Source organism: Chinchilla lanigera, unplaced genomic scaffold, assembly GCF_000276665.1.
Source record: "Chinchilla lanigera isolate Chin_1 unplaced genomic scaffold, ChiLan1.0 scaffold00007, whole genome shotgun sequence".
Lineage (NCBI taxonomy): Eukaryota > Metazoa > Chordata > Mammalia > Rodentia > Chinchillidae > Chinchilla > Chinchilla lanigera.
In genome coordinates, this window is record NW_004955408.1 from 7,281,657 (window position 1) to 7,301,301 (window position 19,645).

Here is a 19,645-nt window from a genome sequence, read left to right on the forward strand (position 1 = left end):
TAGGCTCTGGGTTTGACATTCTCTTCTTTTTCTAGGAACTTGAGGTGCAGCATAAGATTGTTTATTTTTGTTTGTTCTGTTTTCCTGAGGTGGGAGTTCACCACTATAAATTTCCCTCTGAGGACTGCTGTCATTGCATCACACAGGTTCCTGTAGGTTGTATCTCCATTTTCATTTGTTTGTAAATAGTATTTAATCTCTACTTTGGTTTCATCTGTGACCCATTGGTTGTTCAGGAGGATGTTATTTAATTTCCAACTGTTTATGGAGTTTTTGTGTTTTCTTTTGTCATTAATTTCCAATTTCTTTGCACTATGGTCTGAGAGTATACATGGGATAATTTCAATTCCTTTGCATTTACTTAAACATATTTTATGTACTAGTATATGGTCTATTTTAGAGAATGTCCCATGTGCAACTGAGAAGAATGTGTGTTCTGATTCTGTTGGGTGGAACACTCTGTAAAAGTCTGCTAAGTCCATATGTTCACACGTTTGGTTAAGTTCTGTTATTTCTTTCCCAATTTTTTGTCTAGTTGATCTATCTCTTTGTGACAATGGTGTGTTAAAATCCCCTGTTATGACTGTGTTGCTACTTATTTCATTTTTCATGTCTGTTAGAATTTGTCTCATATAGGTGCTGCTCCTGTATTTGGTGCATAGATGTTTATGATTGTTATCTCTTCCTCTTGAAGCTTCCCTTTCACAAGTATGTAGTGACCTTATCTCTTTTGATTGTTCTTGGTTTGAAGTTCACATTGTCTGCAAATGGAATGATTACACCTGCTTTTTTCTGGGTTCCTGTTGCATGGAGTATTGTTTTCCATTCTTTAATTTTCAGTCTTTGAACTTCATTTTGAGTTAAATGTGTTTCGTGTATAGAGCATATGGTTGGGTTTTGTTTCCTAATCTACTCTGCTAGTCTGCTTCTTTTGGTTGGTGCATAAAGACCATTTACATTGATGGTTATAACTGATATGTACTGGCTTATCTTTGTCATGCTATTTTCCTGCTGTTTGATCCTCCTTTTCCCCTCTATTTAATTGCTTGCTCTGCTTGGTAGTTACTTTCTGTTGTTGTTCTTGAAGTTGCAGTCTGTTTTATCTCTTTCTAGTATATCTTTTAGTACTCTTTGTAGGATTGGTTTGGTGATCATGCATTTCTTCAGTTGTTCTTTATCATGAAAACATATTATTTCTCCATTAAATTTGATAGATAGCTTTGCAGCGTACATCAATCTGGGTTGGAAGTTGTTTTGTTTCAGTTCCTGACATACTTCACTACAAGCTCTTCTTCACTTGATGGTTTGTGTTGAGAAGTCTGCTGAGATTCTGATAGGCTTTCCTTTATAGGTGATCTGTTTCTTTTCTCTAACAGCTTTTAATATTCTGAGCTTTTATCGAGTTTCTGGGATCTTGATCACTATTTTCTGGGGGTAGATTTATTTTGGTTATGATTAAAGTTCTATATGCTTCACTTATCTGGATGTCCAATTCTTTTTCCATGCCTGGGAAATTATCTGCTATTCTTTCTGCAAATAGTTTTTTCATGTCATTTGTGCTGGCACTTGCTGTTTCATTAATATCTATTAATCTGACATTGTTTCTCTTTGACTCATCTTGCAGTTGTTGAATTGTTATTTGCTGGTTCCTTGTTTTTAAGAAATCCCTCCTTTCATGGTCATTAGAGGTAATGCTGTCTTCAAGGTCTGAAAGTCTATCTTTAGCTTCATTCAGGCAGTTTTGTAACCTTTCAATGGAATTTTTAAGTTCCTGTATATCTGTTTGCATCTGTTTCATACCTTCTGGTTCTTCTCTATATTGTTCCCTGAAGGTTTCATTGAGTTGTCTATGCTCTTCTATTTTCTTGTTATGTCATCTTTGGATATGCTGAACATTTCTTTCATTATTGTCATTTCTTTTCTCACCTGAGAAATTATTTCTGATCTGATGTCTTCTATGGCCTGATGGAGTTGTTTCTTTACTTCAGTTGCTATCATTTCAGAAATTTCAGGTGTATGACCTCCAGGCTTTTCTGTGCTGATGCCCCTGGACTTGTTTTGGGTGGCATGGCAGTCTGGGATTGCATTTTGCTCCTTTGTTTTGTCATTTTTGAAGAACCAGAGACTCCCCGTAGTGCAGTCTCACTGTCCTGATTGTGTGTCAGTGGCAGGGCAAGAGTCTGAAGATCCCCAGTGCTCAGTGTAGCTCCTGTGCTGGTGAGTGGTGGCAGCCCAGCCCAGGCCGACACACTATGGGTATAGCGGGTAGCCACCAAAGCCCCAGAGGGTGTCCAAGGTTTCGCGTGCCTTGCACACTGGTTAGGAAGGCAGAGCCCAGACTCACCGTGCTTTCAGAGGATGTCTGCAGTTCAGTCCCTGTTTTTTTTTTTTCTTTATTTTTTTCAGTTTCTCTGTCCAGTCCTCAAAGTAATGTCCACTGTGCACAAGGAAATTTCAAAACTCTCCACTGACTTTAATGTGAAGCAAATTTTGAGAGCTGCTGATACTTCTTTCTTTAATTCATCCCCACTCTGAGGCAAAATCACCAATTTGGAAAACCAGTGTGAATGTGTCACTTGCCCCTTGAAAGATTTATGGTTTGCCAAGCAACATTCACAGTCCACACAGCTTGAACTCCAGGTCTGAACAAGGATCTAACCCACTAATAGACTTAGAAACAATTAAATTCTGTGGCTGGGGTAGGGAAAAGGTATGGTGAATCCAGAAGATTTAGTGGAGAAGGAAAATGAGAAGTTTATGTCAAAAGATCATAGGAAACAATTGAAGGGGCTCTCATTGGCCAATATGAGCCACAAAATAAATGATAACTGAAAACGATTACAACTCAGATCTCAAGTAAGAACTCATGATTCCATTCCCATAATACATGAACAAACAAACAAATAAAAGAGGAGGAGATGCCCTTCTTTAGCATACAATGAGAGTCAGCAAGATGCAAAGAAAATAATAACATTTTCCACTATCACACAAGTGATTCAAAGGAAAAATCACAGAAGGGTGCTAAAATTACTAAATGAAAGTTTTATACAGAAAACCAGATATTGATATGTTCTCAAAGCATTGCCCCAAATTGCTTATTAATTTCAAAGGCAAAATCTGAAACTTTATGATGGACAGCTCTGGCTGCCACGTGCTTAACGAGCGATCAGGGTAAAATCAGTAATGAGACTTCATCTTGTTCCTTGGGATCACGTGCTCTGCAAAACACATGATATCAGTCAGTGCTATAGTCTGTTCTTTTTGTGGTAATAAAATACCTGAGGTTGGGTATTTTATAAAGGAAACAGGTTTATTTTATCTCACTGTTCTGGAGTCCAGATCTGGCAACCATATCTGTTGAGAGTCGTTGTCATGTTACCATACAGCATGTATTGTACTTCCAAGAGGTGGGAAAGAATGCAGGAAAAGGAGCATGGGAAGGAGCAGCCTCTCTTCTCTCAACCTGTTCTTGAAGGAATTAATTCACCCCCTGAGAACTAACCTATTCCTCTAGACATCATCAATACCTTCCTGAGGACAGAGATCTACCAAGCACCTCCCGCAAACCCACTGCTAAAAGCCCTTTCACTGTTGAATCCCATTACTGTCCATGGGAGACCAGGCTTCCAGTGCATAAACTTCTGGGTAACAAACCATACACAAGCCAGAGCAATCACATAGGTAATATTCCTGCAAAAAATGTAAAATTTGAATTCAATAAGAAAACTTCAAACAAAGCCAAAGTGAGAGACATTCTACAAAACAACTAGTTTGCAGTCTCCAACAATGTCAAGAATTTGGAGTTAAAGACAAACTGAGAAAAAAAAAAACTGAGAAAAAAAAAGAAAAACTGAGAAAAAAAACTGAGAAAAAAAAGAAAAACTGAGGAAGCATTCTAAATTAAAGCAAACCAGAGGTCCCTCATAACTATATGTAATGTGTGTGCTTGGGTTGGATGTAACTTAGTAAGGTGAACCCCAAATCTATAAAAATGCTAGGTCCATGTCAAAATATGAATACAGTATATGGTTTTAATAGCAACACTGCACTACTCTTAAACTTTCACTTTTCTGTCAATATAAAAGACTGTTTTCATTCTTAAAAATATGCATGTAATTCTCCAAAGTTTTCAAGGAATACTATGTCACCAATTTCTTTGCCAATGATCAAAAAACAAAATTACAGAAACAGAGATGGACAGAGACACAGAGACTAATAAATACCTTGGCGCAACCTAGACAAAATAAAAATATTACTTTTTATTAGTTTGACAAGTTTTCTTTAAGTTTGAAGTTTTAATAAAACAAAGTTAAAAATAACAGTTGTACAAATAAAACACTAAGCTGGGCTTTGCCTTTATACCGCTGTTTTCCCCGAATCTCTTGGTCTCACATACGGTCTTTACCAAGACCTTGTTGTGCTCTGAAGTCCTGGCGCTCTCTCAGTTATGCATCCTTGCTTCAGCTATAGGTTGATGATTCATTTACACTAATGTATTACTGTAGTCTGGAACGTGCTGCTGCCTCTTATTTCATATGGATAGCAACTCATTTTTTCACGCTTATCTGAGTCATCCTTTCTGCTGTGGAGCTTGCCCTGGCTGACCCCAGCCCACCTCCCTTGCCCCCAGTGCCCTCCTGTCTGCTGCCACAGCACACGTTGCATATTTCTCTACCATATTCTAGTTACACTGTCCCACTGCCCCTCTTCCACATGTGACAGCAAGTGCTTCATCCAACTATCCTTATATTCTCAGCCTCTTGGACCCAGAGGTACACTGTACCAGTTCATGAATGAATAGTTGAAAAAGTACCCTCTGTTAACAAAATGCTCGCATCAAACACCTTTATAGCTTAGTATATCTTGTGGAAAATGAAAAACTATTGAATTACATTATTTCCATAATTTTTATTCAATAGATATTACAGGCTATATTTCATATGTACTTCACTATGGAGAAGCTGATAACTCTTAAAAATTGCTGAATTCTGGCAGAAAAAATAATTATATTTCCTCTTCCATTGTCCTAGATGATTGACTCCTAACAGGTGAAGGAAGATTTGGTTCCGCAATCACCAAGCAACTTCCCACAAGTGTCCTCATACTGTGAAGCACATGCGAACTGATGGCTACAGCCAAGCTGCAGTAGAGTAGGGTCAGAGCTGTCTGGCAGGAGGGCTTAGGATGGAGATTTGTTGCTGGTGGCTGCCTATAAGAAAAGATGGGGGATAAAGTGAGAGACCTTAAGACAGAGAAGATCAAAAGAAAATTATTGTGGGAGTGTCTTGTTGCTGAGACAAAATACCTGATGCCCAAAAGTAAGGAAGGAAAGGTTTATTTAGTTCACAGTTTGTGGAGGTTTCAGTCCATACTCAGTTGGCTCCAAGGCAAAGTGGCACATGGCAGAGGGCAACAGTTCATGGTGGCAGAAATCAGCAAAAACAACAAGAGCAAAAGGGAGGAATGGTGGCAAACAGTCTCTCTTCCTCCCTTGCATTGTATGCAAACTATCCACCCCAGGGCAGGTGTAGCACTCACATCCATAATTCCAGCACTGGACCATGAATGAATCATAAACTCTAAAAGCCTGCCCCATGACTGCATGTGGCTTTGGGGGGACACCAAGACACAAACCATAACAAGGAGGTAACATTCTGGCTGATAATGGCTGTTCATTAAGCATTTGCTAAATAAGCACATAGAACTTGATGTGTATTTGGAAAGTGAAACTTTGTGGATCTAAGATCCTCATTCATCTTTGCCACAGATCTTAAGTGAAAGCAGACCAGACTGGACTGGGGTGATGAGTGGACTTGGTTAGCAAGGGAGGGTGCTGCTCATGGGAGTCTTCTCCCTGCCCCATTTCAGCTAGCAGAGTCAGATATGGACATAAGGATTTTTTGTTGAAACTGGTTACAATGCCTGTTGATCAGGACTTATGGTACATATCAGTTGCTAAATATTTTGAATATATCTGATAATATGATAGAATACATGTAATAGTACAATATGATAATTCAGTAAGAAATCTGCACAAGTTAATTTGGAATAAAAAGTGCTATCTAGGAAGACTGCTCGTCTAAAAAAGGTTGCTAGTCTAAACAAGAATCTAAAGAAGGTTGTAGTCAATAAATCCTCCCTGCATTTGTGTGTTTCATAAACAATTAGAATCAGGGATACTGAGTAGGATCAACTATTATATAAGCTTGTTTCACTATTAAATCTTTTACTTTTCACATTTTGTCTCATTTTGTCCTTTCCTTCCTTCCTTCTCTTCTTCTTTCATACTGTGGATTGGACCTCTATGTTTCACAATAAGATACATCCCAAGCTCCTTTTTATAGTTTATTTGAGACAGAGTCTCATTAAATCACCTATTATGGGCTCAAACTTGCAGTATTCCTGCCTGTGCCTCCTGGAGTGCTGTGATTACAGACATGCACCACCATAACCAGCTTGCTTTTGTTTTTTGACCAAGTATTTCTATCAATATATGCTCCAGGTTATACACACATAGATTATGCTAACAACAAGCTCATTGACAATACACAGCAAATAATCGAATATGAGAAATGTTAGAACTTAAAATTATGAATTCTTGTGAGTCATAAATTACTGTTATGGCTTATGTCTAGATGTCCTCCCAAAGCCTCATTTTGTCAGAGGTAGGGCTTTCTAGAGTTGGCTGGATCTAGAGTGTGTGATGCTGAGATTTAGGGTGTGTGATTACTAAATTAGTTCACTGATTGGTTTGGCATAGTTCTGGGTGTGGATAATGGCAAGGCCCACCTTGGTTATGACACTGCCTGCCCTGAGAGCATACAGCCTGTTAGAGTATAAGGGACAGAAGAGGGGTTGCTTCCCTCACTTGTGGCTTTGCTACTTTGCTGTTTGCCTGCCTGCCATGGACTGTTTCTCCTCTACAATGCCCTTCTGTCATGCCACCCTGCCTTGGAAGCAGCTGTCTATGAACTGAAACCTCTACAAACTGGGAGATAAATAAATCTTTTCTCTTTTAAGTTGGGTGTCTGATATTTTCTCTCTGCAACAAGAAACTAAACTAAGACAGTTATTTAAATGTTAGATTCTGAAATATATTCAGTCAAGGAAACAAGTTCTAAAGAGAAAAGAAAATTTCACTGATCTGTCAGGTGTGTCTAGCCTGTGTCCCACTGGTGTTTTGCCCTCATGTTTTGTTTTCATGAGTTTACAGTAATTGTCTTGGGCCACATATAAATTATATATTATAGTGGATGTCTATAAGTACTGGCACTGCCTTTACAAAATGTTTTCTTATAAATTTTAAAAATGAGGGCAAAAAGCCAATGGACCACAAGTTGACATACTTGTATATATGAGGATAAAGACAATGTAGAGCATGGAAATTCTGAAAAGCATTTTTACAATGGCCAAGAATTCTACTTTAGAGTGGATTTAGGAGCTAGACTATCTAGGTACCAGCTTTGACTTATTCAGTGTCTAAATATATAGCTATGAATAAGTCACTGAGCCCATCTTTTTACCTAATATGAGACAGATAAGTTCAAAGGTTTTCAAATATGCTTCAAAAGGCCCCAGAATGGAATCCACTGGGCAGTGCTCAATGTCCTCTGTTCTGGCACTCTGTGAACCACTGTGAACTATGTGACTTAGTAAGGTGAACCCCAAATGGCTGTGCTTTACTGTGCTTTGTCTAGAGTCGTTCTGTTTTCTATATTGCTTTGAAAGGCTTTACTACTATGACTGAATTTCCTCTAGATCATTCATGTCCTAAAAACACTGATATTTCTTAAGCTAAAGTAGATAGACCTAAAATCTGGTGAATCTATCAACAAAAGATCTACTTTGTACTCAAGATACAATTCCATAGTCTCTCATGAGAATCTTTTCAGGTTGAAATTTACGCTAACCTACGTGTTTCTAAACATTTCCCATGAGGGTTCACATTAACTTGTTTTACTCTGGCAGAATTTAAAACACAAAAATATCTATTGCTCTTTTTTAAAGTTTCAACCAATTAACAGCTAGAATTTTATGCAAGCAGAACCCAATTACTATGTTTAATACATTCATCAACTATAAATTTAATTAGAACATTTAGTAAATTGCCATCACTGTACCCAAAGCTGGCTGAGTGCCTTGAATACATTGGGGGAAGTCAGATTTGTAATGTAGTCGTGTTTTGTATCTTTGGGGACCTAAAACTGAAAGAAAAAAACCTTAACAACATGTTTATTCACCCTGAAGTAATTTGAGAATGTTGATCTTCTCCTAAGAGATTCAGGCCACCAACTGGCTTTTCCAGTGTCCCGAATAACTGCTCATTTTTCATGCATATATTTCATATTTCTCTAGAGACCTCTAATTTCCATAGCTCAGATATCTTCTTATTTTCTAATCATGGGCTCATTTCTTTATTAACACACTTTGATGATGTTAGGTTCTCTTGGATATGAAAATGACATTAATTGCTATTTAAAGGTTCTTTCTGGTAAATATCTGATACAAGTCTCACTCTTTTATCCTTTGCCTATGACAGACATCATTAATCAATCACTACACTATTCCCCTTGCATCTCAGATTCCCATTGCATCTAAAGTCACTCTTTTCAGACTCATTTGCAACCTTATGACAGATACTTAATTCATTCCCTATCTGGACTCTTCCACTTCTCTTTGTCTCAACCAAATCTAGAAATGGTTAGATAATTGAGAATGGTTAATGTAAACTTCACAAGCCTAGTTTGAAGCAAGCAAAAATTAGCAGATTGTCAAGGCTCTAAATAAGCAGGATGCACCATAATTATACTATTCTTTTTTATTCTTCCAAGCCCCATGCTCCTCCAACCACCTTCTCCTATCTTTTGTTCTCCAAGAATGCCCTCCTGCCTCCTGAAAGCTTAAATGTGCTTTATCCAAGGCAAGCCAACACTGCAGAAATTACCTCTGTTGTGTACACCCTGACCTTCCTCAACTTTGCAGTCAAGCTAGGTGTTAATTACAGCTGTCATAAGCAACTACTAGTGTAGAAACTGAGGTATAGAGCCTGGGATTGCATGATTGCCTCATTAGAGCTCTGGGTTCTTTTCAATTCCCATGCCAACAGAGGTGAGGAATTTGAGTCTAAGGCAAGGCAAACTATGCAGGGAAACAGTTTGCCAAAAAGGTGAGTGCAGGCTTCTCAGGCTGTTAAATCTGGATCCTGATCTGACCTCTAGCACATATTAGTCCTGGGAAATTGGCCAGTTCAAGTTCTTGTACAAAATGGTATCAGTAACTGCATATTTCCATAGCAAAATGTTCCCAAATTAAATAATGATAATGAATGTAGGGTTTTCAACAAAATATTCAGTACAAAGTAGTCACACAGTAAATCTTATCAAATTACATCAGCATGTAACTTCAGAAAAGGAGATCATCAGTCTTTCTTGCTAAGCACAAGTGCTAAAGCAGCATTAATACCTAGATACCCCAGGAGAATCCCAGTGGTTCTCAAATACTCCCATTTGATATAACAAAGACACTATATTTAATAAATACCTTACATTCTATTTGATCAATCTTCAGATACATCTTACTAAATTTTTAATATTTTTGAAATTGTGAGTCTTAAAATTGATGTATGCATTTAATGTGATACTGCAAGTATTTTATCTTGCAAAATTGCATTGAGTTCTATAGAGTATTTAACAGTTATGTTTCAATTATACAATTAAGTAAAATAGTATCATTAAAAATCCATCAACTCTTTTAAGAAGTGAGCAAAGTCATGATCACAAAGTGTAAAGGACATTGTTTTTTGCCTAGATTGTCAACATACTTTCCCTTTGAATTTTTTACTTTAACCTTGGTCTCTTGCCTTGATTTTCCACTGTCATCCTTACCTTCAAACTACTATTTTCTTCACTTTGTATGTCCCAAGGACTGAAAAATACTTTATTTTAGTGTACATATTTCCACCATAGATAAAATTGAAGATGTTAATTTTAAGACCCTAATATGAAAACTGAGTCTCAGGTAAAGTGGCATAGCTTTTGTCCCCAGTACTTTTGCTTTAAGTTTTATTCAATTAATAGATACAATTGTATGTATGAGATGCTTGTTATATTTCAAAACACGGCTACATTGTCGAATGTTCCAATCAGGGTAAGTAGTATCTCCTCAAGCATTTATCACTTTTTAAGGCAGGAGATATTTTTAATACTTTTGTTACATGGACACGTTGAGTAATTAGAAAGAGTGGTTAAATTTGGGTTTATACAGCATCTTTAAAGGTGAACAATAAACTGGTAGAGGAGTGACAAGCCAAAGGAAAGGGACCTTTGAATTTACAAAGTAGCCAATTTGGGAAGGTAAATACACTGAGAAGTGGTGTAAGATAAAGGCTAATTATTAGCTTGTTGTGTAGATTACTTTTCTGGGGTCTCTGGGCTGGTAAGGGTCCAGAACTGTGTGCTGTGATTAACCTCTCCATGGGAACTATGATGCAGTTCAAGTTGAGGTCAACTCCACAGCTGTGATTCTTTATCACTGGCACAATGCCTTGATTATCGAAATGGCTTCAATAAACAAAAAAATGAAAATGTCCCCAAAGGAATATCCTCCAGTATAGCACATAGTGGAAAGTGGAGGGTGGAGCTGTCACAGTGACCTTAGAGACTTGCAAATGCTTACAAGTAAAAGATAGTGAGGACCTCTTCCCACCAGAGAGTCTTCTCCTGAGACCACTTGATTGTGTAAGCTGCAAAAATGTACTTATACATCCTCTAATGAGGATGTTACCTGGTGCTCAGACTCTGAAAGCCTTGAAATGGAATGCTCATGGCACCCTGGTATCCTTCTAAGAGAATAAATGTTTCACTTTGGAACAGTGTAATTCCCAAGTATGGCTTTGTTACATAATCCAATGTTGCATTTGTACACACTCAATTTCACCATTCACTGCTTAATATGGTAAAAGCCTGGCATAAGAGGTTCTTGGAAGACTACATGTTCTCTGTTTGAACACATTACCCCCCACTGCACTGGGGTTCTTGGGAGGCAATGAGGTGAGCTACCACATAGAAAGAGAAATGCTGCCTAGAAATTAATTCTCAGCAAAATGTCAATTAACACAATCATATCTGTTCAGCCACAGTAACTGAAATTCTTTTCTTTGAGACAGGGTCTCGCTGTGCAGTTCAGGCTGGTTTTGAGCTCACTTTGTAGCCCAGGCTGGCCTCGAACTCACAATGATCCTCCTGCCTCAGCCTCTTGAGTGCTCTGAAATTCTTTTAACTGAGCCATTTCTTTGGAAAATATTTTTCCCCAGTTCCAGATATAGCTGAGTTGGATGTCTCAAAGTTTTGTTTTTTTTTTTTAATGAAGCAACCAGCATCCTCTTTACCTTTGTGCTACACAGAATTTTCCTTGTATTCAGGTTATACTCTCCTCCATGATGTAAAGTGACTTTATCACCTGCTTCAGGTATGGATTAGAGTTGGTCCAACCCAGTAGAGTCTTTTTGATGATGGCACTGGTTCACAGGTGACCTCATTTTGTCCAAATGGAAGGCTTTGGTCTGTGCGTGGGGGACTTGTCTCTATTTTAGTTTGTGTGTCTGCCTTATCTCTTTTGTTGAAGAGGTCAGTAAGAAACTGTGCAGTCCTCAACATCATTAACTATATATATTTTTTTTATTTTAAAAATAAAAGGGGGAAAACATTAACAGACATACAACATTTTACAAAATAGCAAAAGAACAGTACAGACAGTACGGAGTTACAAACAAAGTGGTAGGAAATTAACAATGCTTGTTGTATTACATATTGATATCTTCAAAGTGGTTTCTCATGAAAACAGATAGAGATATGCAATATTGATCAATCAAGGACTCATTGACCGTTTCTTTCAGCAAAGAAATAGAAGACAGTAGATCAACTATGTTAACTATCCTGTATATACATACATACAAAATTTCTCCTTCTTTCCCTTCTCTTTTCCCACATCCCAGTTGCCCTTTACCCTTGAGTGCTTTCCTATCAATTCACAATGTCTATCATATTAACTATAATACTATCCGAGAAGGTAATCAACATTGAGATGACATGAGGAGAAAGAAGGAATGGCGGCATGAGGAAAACTCGAGTCTGTGATAAAACCATTGTCTAACCCACTTTTGAGGTTACAGATATTATATACATCACATTTTTAAGTAGGTGAGTCAGGAATTTTGTTTCTTGCATTCAAAAGCGAGCACATAAATCCAGTTCATGGAGAAGTATCAGTGACTGATTAGAGTTCACATGGAAGATGAGACCATCTCAGAGATGGCAGTAACTTTGACTCAACCCACCTAGTCAAGTGGGAATGTTAGAAATTAGCCTTTGCTTCTTTTCAGTATTTCTCATTTCCAAATAATGAGAAACTTCTATTTGTTTCCAAGATATTCTGCATTCCATCCACTTTCCTTATACATTATCCTAACCTAAACATCCTATGTTTCTTACCTATGGCATCCCAAATTATGTCCTATGACCAGAGCTACTACTCTCTGTGACAAAGAAACATCTGGAAAGCTCCAAATGACTTCCCATCATATTTGTGTCAAAAGCTACACTTCTTGAGAGCGTACAGAGTCCAGCCGGACCTGCTGCCTACCTTTGCTACATCGTTTCATGTCTCCTTTGTCAGCATGGTCCTGCCATTATCACGCTGATCTCCTTTCATTATTTTGCTTGTTTATTCTTGCCCCAGTGGCCTTGCCCTTTCCTCTCTACCTGCAGCACATTTTCTTTGGCTGACACTTTTTCTGAAATCCCACCATAAAAATTAGTTCCTCAGGGAAGCAGAAGCATTCAATCACATCACTTCATTCCATCACTCTACCCTGCCAGACATTGGTCACCTTGTTCTATGCATTTCCTTTTGTATTCTTATCAGAATCTAATTATATTCCTTTGCATACAGTATTTTATGTTTGTTTAGATCCATGTCCTTCTTGAGAAAATTACCTTTAAGGAAGAAAAGTTCTTGATGGATTCATCAACCTAACATACTGATTTAGGCGACAACTTTAAATGGTAGGTCTCAAACTACAAAATGGCTTAAAACTCTTCAACACTCCTCTCACTGAGAGGTGGAATCTGTTTTCTGGTCCTAAATTTGAAGCTCTGACAAATAAAACCCATCAAAAGTGATGCCTTTTCAATTTCAAAAGGAAGTCACAAAAGGCTATGCCATTGCTGCCTGTTTACTGGAAACTCACTCACGGAGCCACGGAGTCCTAAGAAGTCTTTGAAACTGCCAGGCTGTAAGAACGCCACACAGCTGCTTTGTTGGAGTCCACACTACTATCTTTCTTCCACCATCCAAGCTCAGGATCCAGACATGCGAGCAGAGAACCTACCTTGCAAGTTGACCCTCCAGCCTCAGGTATTCTGGACCTCAGTCACTCAGTCAGTCCTAGGTGAAGCCCTGGAAATTATGAAAAGCATACAAGATACCCTGATGAAGCCTTTTCTGAATTTCTGACCAAACAATCAATGAACATAATAAGATAATTATTTTATTATTTACGATGTCTTCTAACATTAGGCATCTAGGACACTGGACCTAACCAAATGTTTAGAACCATTATGGAATGAGACTGACCACCCACCACATGAGAGATCTTTCCCAAATACCTGGGATTTTTGAGCTCTGCTCCTAATGTGTGATGTTCTAAGAAAAACTTTCCATCTATGAGACTCAGTTCCTTGAAGTGATCAGAACAGGTAAGCTCTCATTTTCCTTCTATTTAATTCTTAATACTGTATAGATGTAAGGGTCTTAGTCATCATTGGGGTACAACCCCCAACACCTGTAACTTGCAAGAGGAAAGGTTTGCTTTGGCTTCCAGTTTGTAGATGTTTCAGCCTATATCCCACTGGCTCCAAGACAGAGGGGCATGGTAGAGGTGATCTGCTCATGGTAAGGCATCCAGGAGAGAGACAGCGAGAGAGCGAGAGAGCGAGAGAGCGAGAGAGAGAGAGAGAGAGTGTCTAGGCAAGAGTGGGGAAGAGATAAACCCTTCCAGGCCACGCCCCAGTGGTCTATCTCTTCTGACCAGATCCTACCTCCTCACACCAAGTCGGCTTTCAACTCAACAGTGGAGAATCCTCTGAGTACGTGAAGCTTTGAGGGGATATCTAGATAGGAACCATAGCAGTAAGAAACAAAGGCTTCTGCAATACTGATTAGGATGGATAGTCAGGAGCAGAGGCTCTTTCTTCCCAGGCATTGAAATCAGTTCACAGGATATGATCCGTGGAGCTCTGAGCAGGCTGAGTCATAGAGAGCATAGGATAAGGTAGATATTTCCCAGCGTGTGTTCACTTAAAAGGAAATGATTTATACTTGCAGGTAAGGACAGATCAAGTAGCGTAAGGGGTCTAAGGAGAAGATGTTTTAATTAGGGGACTGGAAGAGAGAGGCTGCCAATGATGGCTTCCGAACATTTCCATTTCTTATGATTGAACTGTTCCCCCCCTGAGTTCCAGAAACGTCTTTCTACTGTATCCACTCCAGAATCCAGAGGACGGGATTACTATGGCTGTAGCAAAACTGTGTTAAGAAGACTTCCCTGTCTGCTCATTGACCCTGAGGCTGGAAGACCCATGCCACCCACTACTCTGACTTTACCCTCATGTCCATTGACGAGCAGGTTCCCACTCTGCCCCTTTTCATTGGGAAAGGACTGCATCTCCCAGAAAATCAAGCGGGATGGGGACAAGAACACGGGTCTTTTGGTTTGCAACCGAGGCCTATGTTGCTGCACTGATTTCCCTAGGCCCGTTCCTCCATGTACCACCAGAATGGACACCAAGTTCCAGCCAAAAAGAAAAATAAGTGATGAGGAATGAAAAAAAAAAAAAAACATGCTTTTTACCATCTTTGGAATTATTCTGAGATAAGAAAAAAGTAAGGAAAGATATTTGGAGTCTGATCGGCTGGGTACTAGAGAACGCTAAAATCCTGAGAGAGGTCATTCCCACCGTGAGTGTTGCAGGGAAGACAGTGGTCTTGGATTGTGGTCCTTACATTGTTGGTTGCTATGTTTCAGACCCCTCAACCATGGCAGAGGCACATTCTGGCAAAAGGGATAGAGAAGTTATATGTAGAAAATCCTAGCTCACACTGTGTCAGACATTCCTGATAGATCACTGCCCTTTCTCTCCCCTCAGAATCTTTTTCAGCACAGCACTACAGCGGCCATACCAGCATGCAAGAACTACCACAGGAAACCAGTGCTGTGTGCTACTCTACACTCAAGTCTTCTTCATTAAAAGGAAGAAGTGGTTTTGAATACAGCCTGCTGCTCTGTAAAATTTTCTTTCCATATTCAGTCCCTTTAAAAGACATAAGCATTTGTATGCCTGGAGTAAGTAGTATACAAAAAGAGAGTTTTAAAATTCTTCTGTTTAATTATTTCCCTTTTTGTGTGTTACATGCATGGTGCTGAGGATCAAACAGAAGAACTTTGGTGTTCTAGCCAAGGGCTCTATCATGGAGCTCTACCCAACTCCCAGCATACTGTTTTTAAATAACCCCTCAATTAAACAACACTGAGGCTTCTATATTTGTGGTTCTCTTGTCACTTGCATACTTCAATATTCCCACTCATTCTGTCCAATATGGCAATTCTCTCTAATAAAGATCTAAGTATTCCACATAATCAACTTAGCAAAAATGAATTTGACTTTATTCAATCTTCTACCAATCTGAGAGGAAGAAATTACTAATTAGAATATAAGTCAAAGAAAGATAAGTGTCATTAAATATACATGGAATGCAATCTTCTTAACAGTGGAGTAGCCCAGCCAGAGTGAGGCAGGTGGAGGGGGATGGTGTAAAGATATATAATGGTGGGTGCATAAACGGCCGGCCACCATATTTGCTGCCCGCACACAATACAGGCATTAAGAATGAATTGTAGCACTTAATTTTGTTAAAAATTGATGTGAACCTTCTCAATAATATAGTCCTGGCAAGTATAGTAGCCAACTATTTTTGACACATGCAATAACACCGACACTTAGGAAACTGATTATTAATAATGGGTTAGAAATTAAGATACCTGTATTCTAGTCCCATGCTGGCCACTGACTGACTATACCAAAGACAAGTCTTTTTCCCCTCCGCAGGTACTAGTTGCCCTACCAGTAAACTGAAAGCAAAAATTTCAATATTATGCATGTTAAAATGATTTTTTTTTTCTTCTGAAAGGATTCAAACATCTCAGGAAAGCTTGCTAACCCAACTTACTGGTAAAGGTGGGGGAAAAGACTGAGAGAGGAACCATTTCACTTTAGCTTGTGAAGTTACTTTAAATCTATATTGCCAAATGAAGCATTCTAATATTATATAGAATTGTCAGCTTATTCTATCCTGCTTTAACTCTATATCACTTTGTCATTGTTAGAATTCCTTCGCAGAATCCTAGAAAAAACGTTAGAGACCCTGGGTGAAAATCTGCAATTCCAGACCTTGTTCATTAGCTATTTTAGTTTATTAAAATAATTTCCACTCTATGAATCAATTCATTTCTTCTGAATTCTCAAACTTACTGGTGTAGAGGTTTGTGAAGTAGTTGTTAATAATCTCTCTGATTTCAGAATATCTGTTATGATTTCACCTTTTTTATTTTTAATTGCATTGGTTGCAGCCTTTTTTCTTCTTTTCTCCTTTTTTTTATGGCTAGAGAGATTAAGGGTTTATTTATTGTATTCATTCTTTTGAAGAGCAAACTCTTGGATTTGTTCATTCTTTGTATTTTTGTCTCAAATTTACTGATTTCTATTCTGATCTCTGCAATTTCCTTCCTTGTACTAGTTTTGGTTTGTACTGTTCTTGTTTGGTAGCACCATGAGTTGCACCATCAGGTTTTCCATTTGGATGTTTTTGTGATCTGCATATTCACACCTTCAAACTTTCCTTTTAGGATTGCTTTTATTGCATCCCATAAATTCTGCTATGCTGTTCTGACAGTATTGTGTAGTTCTAGAAAACAACATCATTCTTCCTTGGTTTCTTCTGAAACCCATTGTTTATTTAGGAGGGTATGGATTAGTTTCCATGCATTTGTACAATTTCTGTGTTTTCTTTTGTCATTGATTTCTAATTTCATTGTGCTACAGTGTGATAATATGCATGGTATAATTCAAATTCTTTTACATTCAATGAAGCATCCATTACTGGATAGTATGCCATCGATTTTGAGAAAATTCCGGATGCTGCTGGACAGAATGTGTATTGTATTGTTGGGCGGAACACTGTAGATAGCTACTAAATGTATTGGTTCAAAGGATTTGTTTAACTCTGTTATGTTCTTGTTTTTGTTTTTGTTTTGTTTTTTTCTTTTGTTTTTCTTCCGGTACCAGGAACTGAACTCACAACCTTGTGCTTGCCAGGCAGGTGCTTTGCAGCTGAGCTAAATCCCCAGTCCCTGTTCTTGTTGATGTTTTGCCTAGTTGATCCATTTATGATAGTTGGGTATTGAGGTCCCCCACTATAATTTTGTTTACATTTATATAAACATATTCATATAAATATATATATATATAATATACACACACATACATGTACATGGTATCTCTTTTTATTGGATTGCTCCCTTAACCAATATGTTGTGGAGGACCACCTAGGTGACTCTCCTTGAAAGAAGAGCAATCTCCTCCATTTGGTTGACCCTAACCCTATTTCCATGTATTGATAAGCACAGGGACTTTTCCTTATCCCTTCAGTTGGCTTTAAACAATACATATTGGTCTAGCCAAGGTGCTGATGGTAATTTTTGAAGATAGCAGGCATGTTTCCCTAGACCTCCCGCCACCCCCCGTTGTTCCCATGAGTGAGCCGGGTTGATGGAGGATGTGTGAACCAGTGCTCCACACTGTTGCTGGGATTGAGCCTTGGGATACAGGCTATGACTTCTTGGGTTTTCAAACATTACACATCAGAACTGAAGCACCGATCCCAAAACATTAAATATTATCTCAACTGTGTTATGAAGATTACTCTTTCTGCATATCCTTCTCTCTGTATTTGCAGAGGTGATTTTAGGCCTACTTATCCCAGCTCATGGCACTCACTTACTTCACACGGTTCTCATGGTCACTCATACTCAAGCCGCTCCCTTCTTCATGAATGAATAAAACCTGGGTTTGGCCTTGGGTTGAGGCCTTTGTTCCAGACGACCATTGTTGTGGCTGGACTTAGGACCCCTTGTCTCCCCATAACTACAAATATGCCTTAGTGTGTTTATTCTCACCATGGTTTGCAATGGATGTGGTGGATTGGAATTGACTCACTAGAATCCTAATACCTTTTCATGGAATTAGAAATATAAACTTCCTGGGCCATGATGAGGACCAGGAAAGGCTCTCTACAGTATGTGTCAGCATTCTTTGCCTCTTTTGATTAGTTTTGGCTTAAAGTCCACTTTCTCTAAATGTAGGATAGCTATTCCTGCTTTTTTCCATTTTTCATTACATGGAATATTGTTTTTCATCCTTTGATTTTTTAACCTATGAGTTGCCTTTGGAGGTTAGCATTTCTTTTAGAAATAAGTTGCTTTCGGAGGTTAGTGTTTGGGATTAATGCTTCTTTTTTTGTTTTTTGTTTTTTGTTTTTTGTTTTTCCAGGTACCGGGAATTGAACTCATGACCTCACGCTTGCCCAGCAGGCACTGTGCCACTGAGCTAAATCCCCAGATCCTGGGATTAATGTTTCTTGTATCTTGTAGGTTAATGTTTTGGGGGTTAATATTTCTTGTAGACAGCATACCATTAGATTTTGCTTCTTGATCCATTCTGGCAGTCTGTGTCTTTTGATAGGAGAGTTGAGACCATTAACATTGATAGAGATTACAAATGATAGGCACTGACTTCTTCTTGTCATTGTCCTAATTTCCTTCTGCTGATTCCCTATTTTTCTCTTCTACTTAACTGCTTGCCCTACCTGGTGTATTCATCCTATTATACCTTTGATTATGGTTAGCTTCATTATATGTTTCTAGTGTATCCTTGAGAATTTTTGGAGTACGGATTTGGTGTTCTTTGATTTCTTTAGGTGCTCTTCATCCTGAAAATATCTATTTCTCTATCAATTTTGAAAGATAGTTTTTCAGGCTATATCAATAAAATCATCGTCATTTATGGGACGGAATACAAACTGAATATTGACAAATGCTAAGGACCAATAAAGTAGCATAGAAAAAAGGCCTATAATTATAGGATGAACACTAAGAAAAACAAAATATTGACCTACTTTTGACCTACAGAAATATATGCTAAGTGTATACTGAATGTCGTTTTTGCCGTTACTATCCTCACCTCGGCATACTCTTGCCCTGTTCTAATGCCTACACTTTGGTTAGCATGTAGCTCAGCCATTGCTTCCTTAACCTTCCCTACTTCATTTGTTAAGGTAATTATAACATTTAACATACTGTACAGTGCTATTTTCATATATTTCCATATATTTTCCTCACAGATGTGAAATCCTTAATTCTGCCCCATATCCCTTATTTACTAAAACAGTTGATTGCAAAGTACTTTTGCTACTTCTTCCAAAATATAACTCAAATCCTGTCCTCTTAGCTCTCCACCCCCATGGAGATCAGTCA